This window comes from Cupressus sempervirens, chromosome 3 (assembly GCF_028749045.1).
Source record: "Cupressus sempervirens isolate cs-2001-9-10 chromosome 3, ASM2874904v1, whole genome shotgun sequence".
Lineage (NCBI taxonomy): Eukaryota > Viridiplantae > Streptophyta > Pinopsida > Cupressales > Cupressaceae > Cupressus > Cupressus sempervirens.
The window spans coordinates 837,027,739-837,040,878 of NC_143120.1; the positions used below are offsets into that span (position 1 = coordinate 837,027,739).

General features: G+C 33.5%; 1 pseudogene; it reads right to left on the bottom strand.

Annotated features, from left to right (window-relative positions):
- Positions 1–2,632: 2,632 nt before the first annotated feature.
- On the bottom strand, positions 2,633–11,192 carry LOC149569382 (DNA replication licensing factor MCM3-like; annotated as a pseudogene).
- Positions 11,193–13,140: the final 1,948 nt, after the last annotated feature.

The following is a 13,140-nucleotide window of genomic DNA, read 5'->3' on the forward strand; positions in this document are numbered from 1 at the left end:
ATAGGATAATACCATCACAATGAAATTTTAATAGGTGTTGTGAGACATGAAGTGAAGATATCAGCTATAAATTCAGCACTCTAAGGAAGAATCTCATCTGCTCCACAAGCTACAAGTAATATACAATCCTTCATTGCAACTACAGAAGAAATACCAGAACCCCAGTCTTGATGTTGCACATCAACCAAAGACACTGTCAAGAAATATATTATATATACTCAAACAAAAAATTAACTTATAAAGGGGCATATGTATCTTTTTGGATTAATCATAGAAGATTCCATGTGCTTCACAATTTATTGAGTAAAACTTACCTCCAAAACAGCATTCACAATCATACCAGCAGTAGAACAATCAAACACATAAATTGAAGGTGTCCCAAGCCATGATTCTAATTCATAAATTGTTAGAGGAATGTATTGTGTGTAATCATGCACTCAAAAAAAAAAGCCTTCAACCACCTAATAAGATTATAAGAGATATTGAATTATGTTCTACTAAGCACATAACATTAAATGTAACCTTGTTAAACAACCACATTTCCCCATTTTCTATGGGCTTTGGAACTCCATGTCCATTATAATGGAAAAGAACTTGCTTTGATTTAGAATTCTTGCGGCATTGGCCACAAAGCTTCTTTACCTCTTCAACAATAGGATCAAGATGGACCCTATATTGAGTCTACATATGGAAAGACAATATTTACATCACTAGTTCTAATATGCACATTTTACATAACTGTTGAGTCCTATTCAGACCTTTGAGAGGCACCATGTGTACCTTGTACATCTGTCACTGGAGGCTGTTGCTTTGCTAGAATGTTAGTTGCACATTAAAAAAGAAAAATAATTATTCAATTGACAGGCTTAACCATCACCAAACTACATAAATTGCTCATTACTACAAAATTTCAAATGATTTGGGTGTGCATTAGTGTGAAATAAGCAATAGTAAAACTCATTCTAAAGACAAGTTTATTTCCCAAGCAATTGTTATATGTGTTGTCTCTTATGTACTGTTAAAAACAAGTAAGCTCCAGACTTATATAGTGAAAGCTACAACCATACATGTCATTAAAGAAAAAAGGAAAATTGCATATAGATGTAAAGAATTAACACTTGATGTAATCTACATTATCCAGCATATCTCTCCCAATGTTCATACTTTATTACTTCCTTACACCCCAACACCATGTTCGACATTAACTACCAAATAGAGAGCTTTATCTTATTTTTACTACATCAACATCCTCACACTAAGCATGTGATAAAATCCTCTTGCTTGAGATGCACGAGAACAATATAAATGATAGTTGGTTCAGGAAATTGCTTTAATCAAAAAGAAGTCAGAACCATTGATTTGCATCATGTTAAATGAGAAAACTCAAATATTGTTGATGCCAACTAAAGAAAGAAATTATACCAATGTCTAGCATAAATAACTAGAAATAGATTAAAATTAGTGGAATGTATAGCAGATACAATAGCAAGGGAATGAAGAAAAATAGCTATAGCCATGGAGCGAAGAGAAGAGAAAAAAAAGTGGGCTTAATTGAAGCATGGGGTGAACCTGAGAAGATTAATTGCTAAGCCAGTACAACGACAAATAGAAAGGTAAGGAAAGAGCCCAGAAAAAAGTAGAAACAAAAAAAGGCCACTCTAAATGGGTGTGTGTATAATAGTAGCACATTGCGACCTTTTCATATATTTCCCCATTGCAAATGGGGACCCCCTCGCTTGCTTAGTGGTATGGTCATTTTAGGCTTAGTTGTGGTAGTTGCTTTGGCCTTGCTTTGGCCTCTAGGTCCTCTCCTTAGGAAGTGAGTGAGTCATTAACCCACGTTCTAAGATTCATCAAGGATTGGAGGAAAATGGTAGAAAGTATCAAGAAAATCACCAAGGAAGTTGTCAACAAGTTGCCCACAAATTTTCATGGAGACATTGACAAGAGAGTCATCAAGGTGGGTCATGGAAATGTAGAAATCATGAAGGTCAAGTCAAACTAAAAGCATGAGTAGCGGTGGAAATTCCTTCAGTTTGTAAGTCAAGTGGGATAGAAAGATGCAAATGACAAAGACAAAAGTGTTTAAGAATCTTATATAGAACAAGGGAATGCTTAAGGATTCTTGCACATTCAATTGAAAAATCAAGTTAAGTTCTAGACAAATGAATGTCTTAGGCAAAAACCTTCCACATTTCTAGCTCATTTCCTGAAATTTGGTCAAGATAAGAAGCATTTCCAGCTCCCCTTCTAAATTCCAACCTCCTTGAGAGCCCACTTCTAGCTCTTTGTCTAATTTCTGACCTTAGTATTGCATTTCAAGCTTGTGTATGAAATCTTGGTCTTTCTCCTCAACCATTTCCTGCTCCATCACTAGAATCCACCTAAGGAATAAGAGGAAAATTTAAAGTATAGAGATTTGAAGTTAAAACAAAAAATTTTTAGTTTATAGTTCAAGTTTTAAATAAGGAAACATGAAATTTTCATGTTTCAACAAAGAGGTGAAGATTTTATAGGCAAAATGTGGAAGGTTTATGTAAAGTTGTTTGCTCATTTCTAGCTCTAAGCTGAAATCAACTTTTGTAAGGAGCATTTCTAGCTCTCTTACAGAATTCGAACCTTGAGGGAAACATTATATTTTAAGATAAAGTAATGAAGTCAAGTTGAAGTCTAATTCAAGATGAAGGCGACATTGAGAGTGGTCTAAGGTGACAGCGGTTGTTACTGTCTATTGCTCCATAACCTCATGTATAGACACACAGTCTTGATTGCTCATCTTGTCAACATCATCAATGCAAACAACACCATGGTGTGCTAAAACCATTGCTCCAGCTTCCAGCCTACGTTCTTGAATTAATTTAAACTAATTAGCCAAGAAAAAACAAATATTTTCACAGAACCATCCAGTCTTTGACCAATGAAATAATGTCAAATTGGTCATCATCAAAGCATATGGCCATGACAAACTAGGCCTCTTAACAGTAGAAAATGTATAGATAATAGTCAAGCACATACATAAAATCTCTAAAAAACTAATTACCTGTCTCTTGGTTAGAGGTGACAGGGGTTGTCAAACCAACACTAAAAGACCCTCATCCTGTAGTTGATATTGCCAGGGGAGCAATATTCATGATGGCTCTTAGGAGTTGGGATTTGGCAATAGAAGGATCACCAACCATCAGCATGTTTATATCCTTGCAACGAAATTGATAGAAACGCATGAGCTCAACAACCATTAGAAAGAGAAGTATATAGAAAGTATGAAATTAAGGGTTTTACCCTCTCAAATGAGTTTCATTCTTTAGATTCTTCTCAACACCCCCTAGTAGCTACAATACAACTTTCTTTATCCAAGTATGCCCATAGATTGAAGGTGCAAGTGACTCTGCTAGTAGACTAAATGTATCCTACTTATTTACTATTTTCTTGATGTTTTTTATGTCATCACTTGTAAAAATAGGGGTATTTATCTCTTTATTGAGTTGAAACACATTATTGGCAACAATAACAGCCCTGCATTGAATGGAACACTAAATATGTCAAGCATGCTTGAATTGGAAAAAGGTTCCAAACTAAAAAGGGGCTACCATGAATGAATTGTGCCACTTGTGATTGATTATTCAAAAGGCAAGGTACCTGAAGACACCATTGACAGTGTCATTGCTTTTGCTAGGAATTGCTTTGTAAATTCCCACCACTGTTATATGATGTCCAGGCTTGCAAGTATCAACAAATCATCCTCTACAATAATATCTATTGATCTAGGTATCTGACCAAGAGCAGAGTTCTTAGGTACTTCATGCATAGATATTGTCTGATGGTCTCTATACTTGCATAGACCAAACTCAGTAACTAAGAGATCCCCTTGATCATCCTATCATAACATTAGTAAATTAACTTACATTAATCCCTTAAAATTACATGGCATCAATAGCTACTATAGAAAATATTACCCTATGAAAAAGTACTAGAAATATTATAGCAGAAATGTATGGAATACTTACTCGTGTAGGATAAACAGACCCTATGGGTAGGCCAGTCGTTGATGTTATATCTTGATATTCATGACCTTGAAATTCTCCAGTGATAGGGCAATAATGGACACTTTTAACAACCTTCGGCCTTACTAAAGAACCTGTTGGTCATAAATAGGCAACTTCTATCATATAAATGCCCCAGAAGAAGTGATCTTAGTCACAAAATTAAATAGGTATAAAACCTACAATCCTAAGACAAAAACACAACTAAAAAGTTGGCCTTGACAATTGAACCAAATGGGAACATATCAAAAATCTAGTGATGTTGTTATGTTAAGAAATTAGTTAACCATACATTGTAGAATCCCTAGGGTGAGGTAAAACAATTTAAGACACCAAATCATGTGCAAGGAAATTCTTGCAAAGTAGTCAAAATATTGCTTTGGACACTTCAAATCCTTTCTTTGTTCTAGCACAGGCCAATTTATGACTGTTGTACACTTCACAAAAGAAGTAGAAGCCTGAAAAAAAAACCTAACATACCACCATCTCCAAGGAAATAAAGGTTAGATTCATAGAAAAAGGTTCTATTAATCCTCACAACTTTCTATGTAGTCTTCAATGGATTATTTTGAGCTAGTTGTTAACTAAAAAAGGGAATTGTAGCACTAAGAAAAGGTTGCCATAAACTCATATAGGAGACCTGCCACTTTCCAAAAGCTTTTATACACTTGAAGATTTCGAACATCGAAAGGAATGATTAAATTTTTAGGTTGCCACTGATTTGGATTGCAAGTTGTTCAAGTGAATCAAGCAAGTCATCCATTTGGAATATAAGAAAATGAAATTTGATTGATGATATTATTGTTGTGAAATTTTTGAGCACACTGTCCTATATCAGCAATACAAGGTATAACAGAAAGTTTATTTCAACTTGTCAAATATTTTATAATATGATTGGCATTTAATGCTATTCATTTTGGAAGAAGAAATTGATTGTCCTCCAAAACAAGTGAAAATACAAACTCAAATCAATAAATTGCAGGCTATTTGACAAAATCCTCCAGTATAAAAGTTTGTAAAAATCATAAATTTTTAAATATATACCAATACAATGTTTTATGGTAGTATTAGAGCCTCATATCCTTCCAGCTAGTGGGAATTTGAGGCTCTTTTTGTTCACAAAAATTTATTTTGCAGCCAAACATTTTATGGAGTTACTATTTAAAAAAAGAGGAATTGAAGCATCAGCCAAAGATAAAAGGGCAAGCCACCAGAATAAGGGCAGTATAATGCAAATTTTGAATGATGTTGCTAGAGGACAATAGCCTATAGTCCAGTTTATGAAACATGATGCAAAATATGAAGGCCAGTCAGAATAATAGGGTAAACAAAAAAATCAAGAGAACAGTGAAGAAGCCAACCAACATGTTGCTAACAATTATACTAGGGCAGCTTGTGATGCATACTTTCCTACAAAATGCAACTCTAGCATTTTTGTTTCTCATTAAATCATATATTTGATAATGAAGCTATCAAATATGCCACTTTGCCCTTGGATGGTGATGTACACAAATGGCAGTAACATGAGATGTTGACATAGGGTCATAACCTCTTGAACTCTTATATGCAATTTAGCCAGAGACTTAAAAACAAATTCAATAATAAGGAACCAAACATACACTTCCAAGAGTCAACCCATTTCAAAAAACAAAAAATAGAGAATACTTATGTGTCAAAATTTTGAAGGCTTTCCATTAAGATACCTAATATTTGAAAGAGGAGGTGTACTTTTTTCTATAGAAGAATTGGCAAAATAACTACAGGGTGGATTAAAGCATTTGACTCACCTACTCTACATGATTCAACATGAGAAGCACATAACATGGTGCTCTATGCCCTTTGGTAAATTTGGTTTAAAAGATTTGCATGCAAGGTAAAAATAAGCCCTTTCAAAAAGAACAGTCTCATAGTTAGCCTTGTGGGAGCTTATCATCCAAAACAAACAAGGAATATGAATCCATAAAAAAATTAAAAAGAAAAAACCATGTTTCCAATGTGTGGAGCTATGGACCTTAGGTCACACAAGGCTTGGAAAAAGGAAGATACAATATGTTGATGTGATTTTTGATGAGGAACAAACTATAGATCCAACAAAGTTGGGAAAGGATTGTGATCAATAGTCAAAGCTCAAGAATGATTGTATTGAGGGAGTTGCTTCAGTGGGCTGAGATAGTTTTGACAACAAATGCTCTAGCAGAATAATTTAAACTAGCCAAGAAAATGAAGAATGGAAGAAAAATGACCACTTCATTTTGCCAAATTCAAAAAATAGTAAGAAAGTGTAAACAAGTTTAGACAGCAAATTGGGGAGAAAATATTTACAGTCCGAGTAAGAATTAGTTCATATGTGCTCAAATGGAATGTGTATCATGAATAACAAAGACACATTTCCAAACTAAATGGGAAGTGGTAATATAACAAGGATTATAAATATATAACATACTTCATCATCAAAATCAAGACAATCCAACCTTTTGAAAACAATCATATTAATATTTAAGCTGGAACAGAAAATAATTTCAATTAAGTTGTACATAGGATCCAAATCAATTGTAATACCAATAACTAATAGGGCTTCCAAAACTAGCTTCAAAGTGTAAAAGAGTAAAGACACTATTGAATTATTAGATTGAAGACTTGCAAGCTTATTATACCCTCGCATTAATAGATTGAATACTCCATCTACAATAACAATCCAATCAAAATTTTATGATAAGTCAACACTTGGGACATCACTAGCATATAAGATATAATCAGCCACCCACCCCTAATCAAATATAAGTCCATACAAAACCAACATTACATATAAAATCACAGTCAACATCACACACAACCAACATTAATTTCAGAAGCAAATCAGAACTAACATAATAAATAGCATTCATACATCCCATCCCATAATAAGAATAGTAATCACAAGGCACAAAAGAACTAAATCTCCACTTAATGAAGATCATTATGAGTCATAGTTGGAGAAAGACAAACCCTAAAATTCATTTTCCAGCACACAGTAGCTAAGAAGAAGAGAATCTAAGATAGAAATGCATTAAACATTAATACTTCAAGAATGGTGTATCCTAGCAATAAGTAGCCCTCCTCAAGGACAACAAATCAAAACTAGCTGATTGGAGAAATCCTCACTGACAAACAAAGATGAAGAACTTGCATTAGATAGTGAATAAGAACAAGAGCCAAAGAAATTCTAAGTTGAATGTTATCATTTTTAATAAGGAATTAAGGCTGAGATTAGACATCTTTGAAGGTCAGTATATACTATTAGAGTTATGGACGTATGCATATGCGAAGATAGATACACTCAAAGTAGGGTATGCATAAGACTTAGGAGGAATAAATCTTTTTCCTAGGATTACAAGGATGGATCTTCCAAGTAATTGGATATCCATAAGGTCTTAAGTAGAGGGATTGTGATGAGATGGTGATATAGTTGCAGGATTGTTCTAAGTTGGTGTAATATCCCCTTCCATAAAATAAAGTTTAATATTAAAATATAATAATCATTATCATTCTGTGCAGTACCAAAGGAATGATATGTTAATTACTGAGTCAAAGAAAAGAGTGGAAATCAACAACAATAATATATTACTAACTAATAAAGATGTTAAATTGAGAAAATAACATGGACTAACAACTAATACTATTAAAATAATAAAGAGGATCATTGAGAGCAACATAATCCTTAGACGGAATCACATTACCAAGTAAAGACTATCATATAGCTAAGTAATAGCGATTATGGAGAAGCCAAACTATTGTAACTCACTCTCATCCTCAACATTGTAGAACACGACCCTATTTGTGGATTTATTAATGCATGAAAGGAGCAGTAATTGTGTCACACTAAGATGGGATATGAACAGAGATATCATTAGAGAAGCATAGGGAAATCATCCAAAATAAACTATTAATATTTTTAAAAAGCTGACTATTGACAAAGATTGCTATCACTGGAACCTTCTATTATGCAGTGTTGTTGGCACATAAATGTGTTGCAAGCAATCAGTATTGTGGAAAGTCTAGAGAGGACTAAGTGTATGTATGTGGAGACTAGTCAAATGATTCAAAGACTCAGTTTAGTTGTCATCTCAATTGTCAATAAGTTAAATTTTGACAAGCAAACCCCAACTCCACCATGAAATGACCCCAACAAGATAAAAAATGAACCCCAACCCCACTTATAGCACCAATTTGAAGTCCCAAAGTTTCAAAAGTCTAAATGGGTCACTACAGACCCAAAATCAGCCACAAAAATGACATCTCAATTGCACCATAAAACAACCTTAACGAAGCCTTAAAAACTAACTTGAAAAAGATTAGTCAAGGCCTAGTTTTGGGAATGCTAATGAGATCATTCTAGGGACAGATTTAACATCAAAAACTCCATACCCATGCTTTCTCCATCAAACACTACTCAAAAAGAAATCGCTTCCTAAATTAGCATGTATCCATTTTACTGAGGAAGGGATGTTACAAAAGGCACACACGGAAGAAGAATTCAATCTAGATAAAAACAATATAGTTTGTGGCAAGTAATAGTGTGTGGTAGTTTCTCAAATAGTACTTCTTTTGGCAAGGAGGTCTTCTCAGATTTTCCTTTGATACCTCAAGTTACATAGAAGACACCATTGTTGAACCTTGATAGTCAAGGGGTAGTAAAGATTTTTTTCCAATTTATTAAAAGGGTGTGTTAAAAGCCGATGGTTGTCTCTGTCCAACAATGTTAAATGTAATTAATTTTTTTTAGAATTTAAAAGGCTTGATCAATCTATCTTCAAAAAAGAAATACCTCTTTGTTGAGGGAGTTGAGGCATAGAGAAAGATGTGAAGATTTTATCTCCCAAGATAGGTCTCTGAGCTAAAGTTGCAACCAAAAAAGATGAATCAACAAAAAGAGCCTCTTCCTAGATGATTTTAAGATCTAAAGTTAAAAAGAGGATGGTGAAAGATTCTTCCCAGTGTGAGTTTAGCTCATGCAAGCATTATCCTGGTCTCTTCTCTCTTCTAGAACAAAAATGATTGACAGTGCAACAAATTAAATTAACATGATCTGGAAAGCACAAGCTAAGTTAGCAATGACAGAGATGACAGATCCTGCAGAAACTAGGTAATGGGTGAAGTGGCACACAAAAGAACAAATATATTTCTGGAAAGGGAAGTTGGTGCCACCCTGTACGCATTTGAATTTTGATTCTTCAATTAGGAATGTGTGTATTTTTATGGTAGGTTAGAGGATTTCTTCCCAACTTTCATGATCCTATTCTCTACTTCTTTGAACTAGCTTGAACAAACAAATTTCTGGGGAGGGAAATTGGTGCCACCCTGTACGCATTTGAATTCTGGTTCTTCAATCAGGAATGTGTGTATTTTTATGGTAGGTTAGAGGCTTTCTTCCCAATTTTCATGATCCTATTCTTTTCTTCTTTGAACTGGCTTGGTTTTATAATTTATTATTTATTCTTAGTATTTGACAATGCCTAATCTCAATTTAACATTAATATTGTTTAGTTTTTGTAGCCAACTTATGATTTTTCTACAATTTAAGGATAGGTCCAATGTAATCCTCAATAATTAATTAAAAATAAAACATAGGTTATCTGATATGTTCTATCAAGGAAGTAACTTTGTAATGAAAAAAATAAACTTTATAATGGTCAAAGTTGTATAAGAAAGCAGGGTATACTTTGAATCAAGTAGAAAAAATCATTCTCAGAAATAGATTGGCAAACCAAAAGATAAAAGAGCTTTACAACAATCATGGTTTACTTGGTTGAAAACATGTATTAGGTTAGGGTTTCTGCAAAAAAAGGATGCAGCCAACAAAAAGCACGAGAAAAAAAGAAGGCTTTAGATGAAAACAGGGTCAAAATTGTAATTTCACTGGTCTAGAGACAAGTTTAGGCACTTTTATTGTGGTCATAAATGAGAAAATTGCATTGTTTTACTGTTCAAACTAGAAGCTGCAAGCTTTTGTTGACACAACAACTTTTTAATGTGAATTTGTGGCCACCCAATTCATGATTTATCACATTTTTCCCAAGATCAACATAGTTGGCATTAAATAACTACAATCAATTTATGATATCTTACAATTGCACTTGCAACAAGATTATATCAAAATTAAAATCATACCTCAATGACCAACACAATTGTGGTGTGCTCAAAGCAACAATTATATATCAGTGCAAACAGATATAAGAACAAAAAGGTACACAACTAGAAATTATTTTACTCACTCAAACTATTATTATTTTTTAAATCTTAGCCACACCACATTTGTGCAAACAAAAGAAAAATCAAAGCTGCCATAAACTTAGCTTCAATAAAGTTGAATCACTTCATAATACTGGTACTTTACTTCCTCTTCCAACATTTGATCTTTCTACCCCATCCGGTCTATCTAGACATGTAAAAGACTTACAAAGTTGACATCAACTTCAAGAATAAAGGATTCCTCAACAATTACTAATAGTTTAACATTACAATTAAGGTGGAAACAAAGTAAATTAATATATTTGAAATTAAAGATGAAATAAAAGGAGGCTATTTAAGAGTTGAGAACTTGAAATATAGTACTTGACTGGGATCAAAAAGACAATATAAAAGACATCAGAGAAGTTTCTTTTATATACATTCTATTTTACCATGGATATCTATGATCAACATACCACTAAAGCACACACACTACCTTTTATGGCCCCAACATTCCAAAATACATCTCCTATTAATCGAGCAAGTTCTACTGCTATTGAGTAATGGGCATTTGCATCTACAGGTGAACCTGCCAAAAGGAAAAAATCCTCAATTGTCTTTTGGGCACATTCAAGCCTTCTTTTCTTTTCTTTAATCACCTACGTTAAATCAACATCCTTCAACATATCTTTGCAATATTTAAACGAACAAATACAATAACAAATCTCATTGTAGATTCATATCATGAAACATTCCTCCAATTTTTTCCAAACTATTTGTTAGGTTCTTAATTTCATTTTTAGATTCACTTAGAAACATACACATTTGCTCAAACAATTATGCAACACAAACCTCTTCTAAGCTTAAACTTGCTTGAGAATCTAATGGAGTCTTAAGGACGGTTCTAGTAGATTCTGCATGGAGGACCCATTTTTCAAACTCCATCAATAATGCTACTACAATATCGTGTATTAGTGTTTGCATGTGAAATTCTAAAGCTTGCTAGCCTTTAGGTGGGAACATAATTAAATACTACTACTTTTTGTCATCCTCCTCAAGCTGCATAGTGAACAAACATAAGTCAATTGCTAAACACCTACTTTGGACATCAAAGTACACATAACTGCGAGTTCATCATACTAACTTACTATGAGATAAGAAAGCAAATATAAAAATTGTCCCAATTCTAAATATGCTAAAAAATGAAAGGACTCTATAGTGGAGCCAATATCATTATCTTCTAAGCCTTCATCACCCAAAATCTCTCAACAAAATCTATTAGCCAATTTTAATATAGAAAAAGTAGTGGCTAGATGGAAGCGAATGTTCTTATATGTGTGTTAATAACTTAATTGTGTATTTCTCAAAAACACTTATTACAGCTTAGGTTAAACATGTTGAGTTTTTTCTTTTTGGAAGCACAAAATCTCACCCTCTTGGATCATAAGCCAAAAACTCATGAAAAATTTGTGAATTGACATAACTTAGCCCAAAATTACTCTAAGAAGCTTGCCTATGACTCAACAAAACTCCTAATTCAGAATGAAACTCACTCAGACCTGCATATTAACATTTGGATTGAAAAATCAAAATCGTCAAACTAGGGTATAATCAATTTAGTTGTCAAGAGAAGACAAAAATGCAGGTCATGCTCAAGCCCAAGGAAGAGAGAACTCGTTAAAAGATACCATTCAAAATGACAAGGGTTATTAGGAAAAAGTAATAGTAAAAAACCACTATTCAACTGTTGGTATTGGGGTTATCATGTAACCATCGTAACAAGTGAAGAAAACATCTTCTTCTTCAACTTTATTAGTTGTTGATGCGGATGAAGAAAGTGATTTGGGTTTTTTGCCATGTCTTTTCCTGGTGTTGTTGCCCTAGTGTTGAACTTGTTCTTGTTCATCACCACCTTCCACCTCAACTCCATCTTCATCTTCGTCTTGCAATAGAATTAATTCTCCCTTGGATGTACCGATTGGATTGTCTCTAGTGATATGCACGCCACTACCCCGATAGTGAGCAATAGGGAGTTCTTTGTGCGCTCCATCAAAAAATCAAATTGAAAATGTTTTTTCAATTCAAAGTCAAGCCCATGTTGGTCAAAATTTCAATCGACATGGGCTTAGATTTAAAAATAAATAAAAAATTTCCTTTACAATCCGACCAACCTAAACCTTTTTAATTGATGGTTGAAAATTTTGGTTGAAAAATGAGGTCAAATGTTGTAGTGAAAGCACATGCCTCCTCATACAACTTTAATAGCATTTCTAGATGAGATGTTATCACAACAGACAAACACTTAGCTACTACCCTCCAAACCTTCCAATTGATATCCTCATCATCGCTATATTCATTAGCACTCTCTCTACATCAACATAATAGTATTCACATGTTGGTACTAAAATCATAATTACATTAAAATAAAAGACAACATTGTGAAAAAATTAAATTTTCTCAAGAAAATAATTCTCTTAAGAAATTTTAACATACTCATCCTCCTCCTCTCCATTATTCTCTTCTATATCTTCTTCCATATTATCAATGCATTTTGGATCATAGCTTATGTACTCTAGAGCAAGTTCCAAAATCATATCACAATAAACAACCACATCTCTGGCACAACATAGGACAGAACTCTCCAATGCCTACAAATTGCATCATTAAGGTGATTATTTACAGATTTTTGAATAATTAGGGTTTTCTATTTGAAGAATGAAATCTGAAGATGCATTTCACTAAAGTATACATATACTTTCAATATAGATGATATGATTTTTTTAAATGGAACCACTAATGTTAAAAAATAGTGTGAGATGAAAATACATAATTTCTCTACAACCAAACTCTTTTAACCCCTACAAGCTACATTCTCTTAGCTCCTCATTAGCTT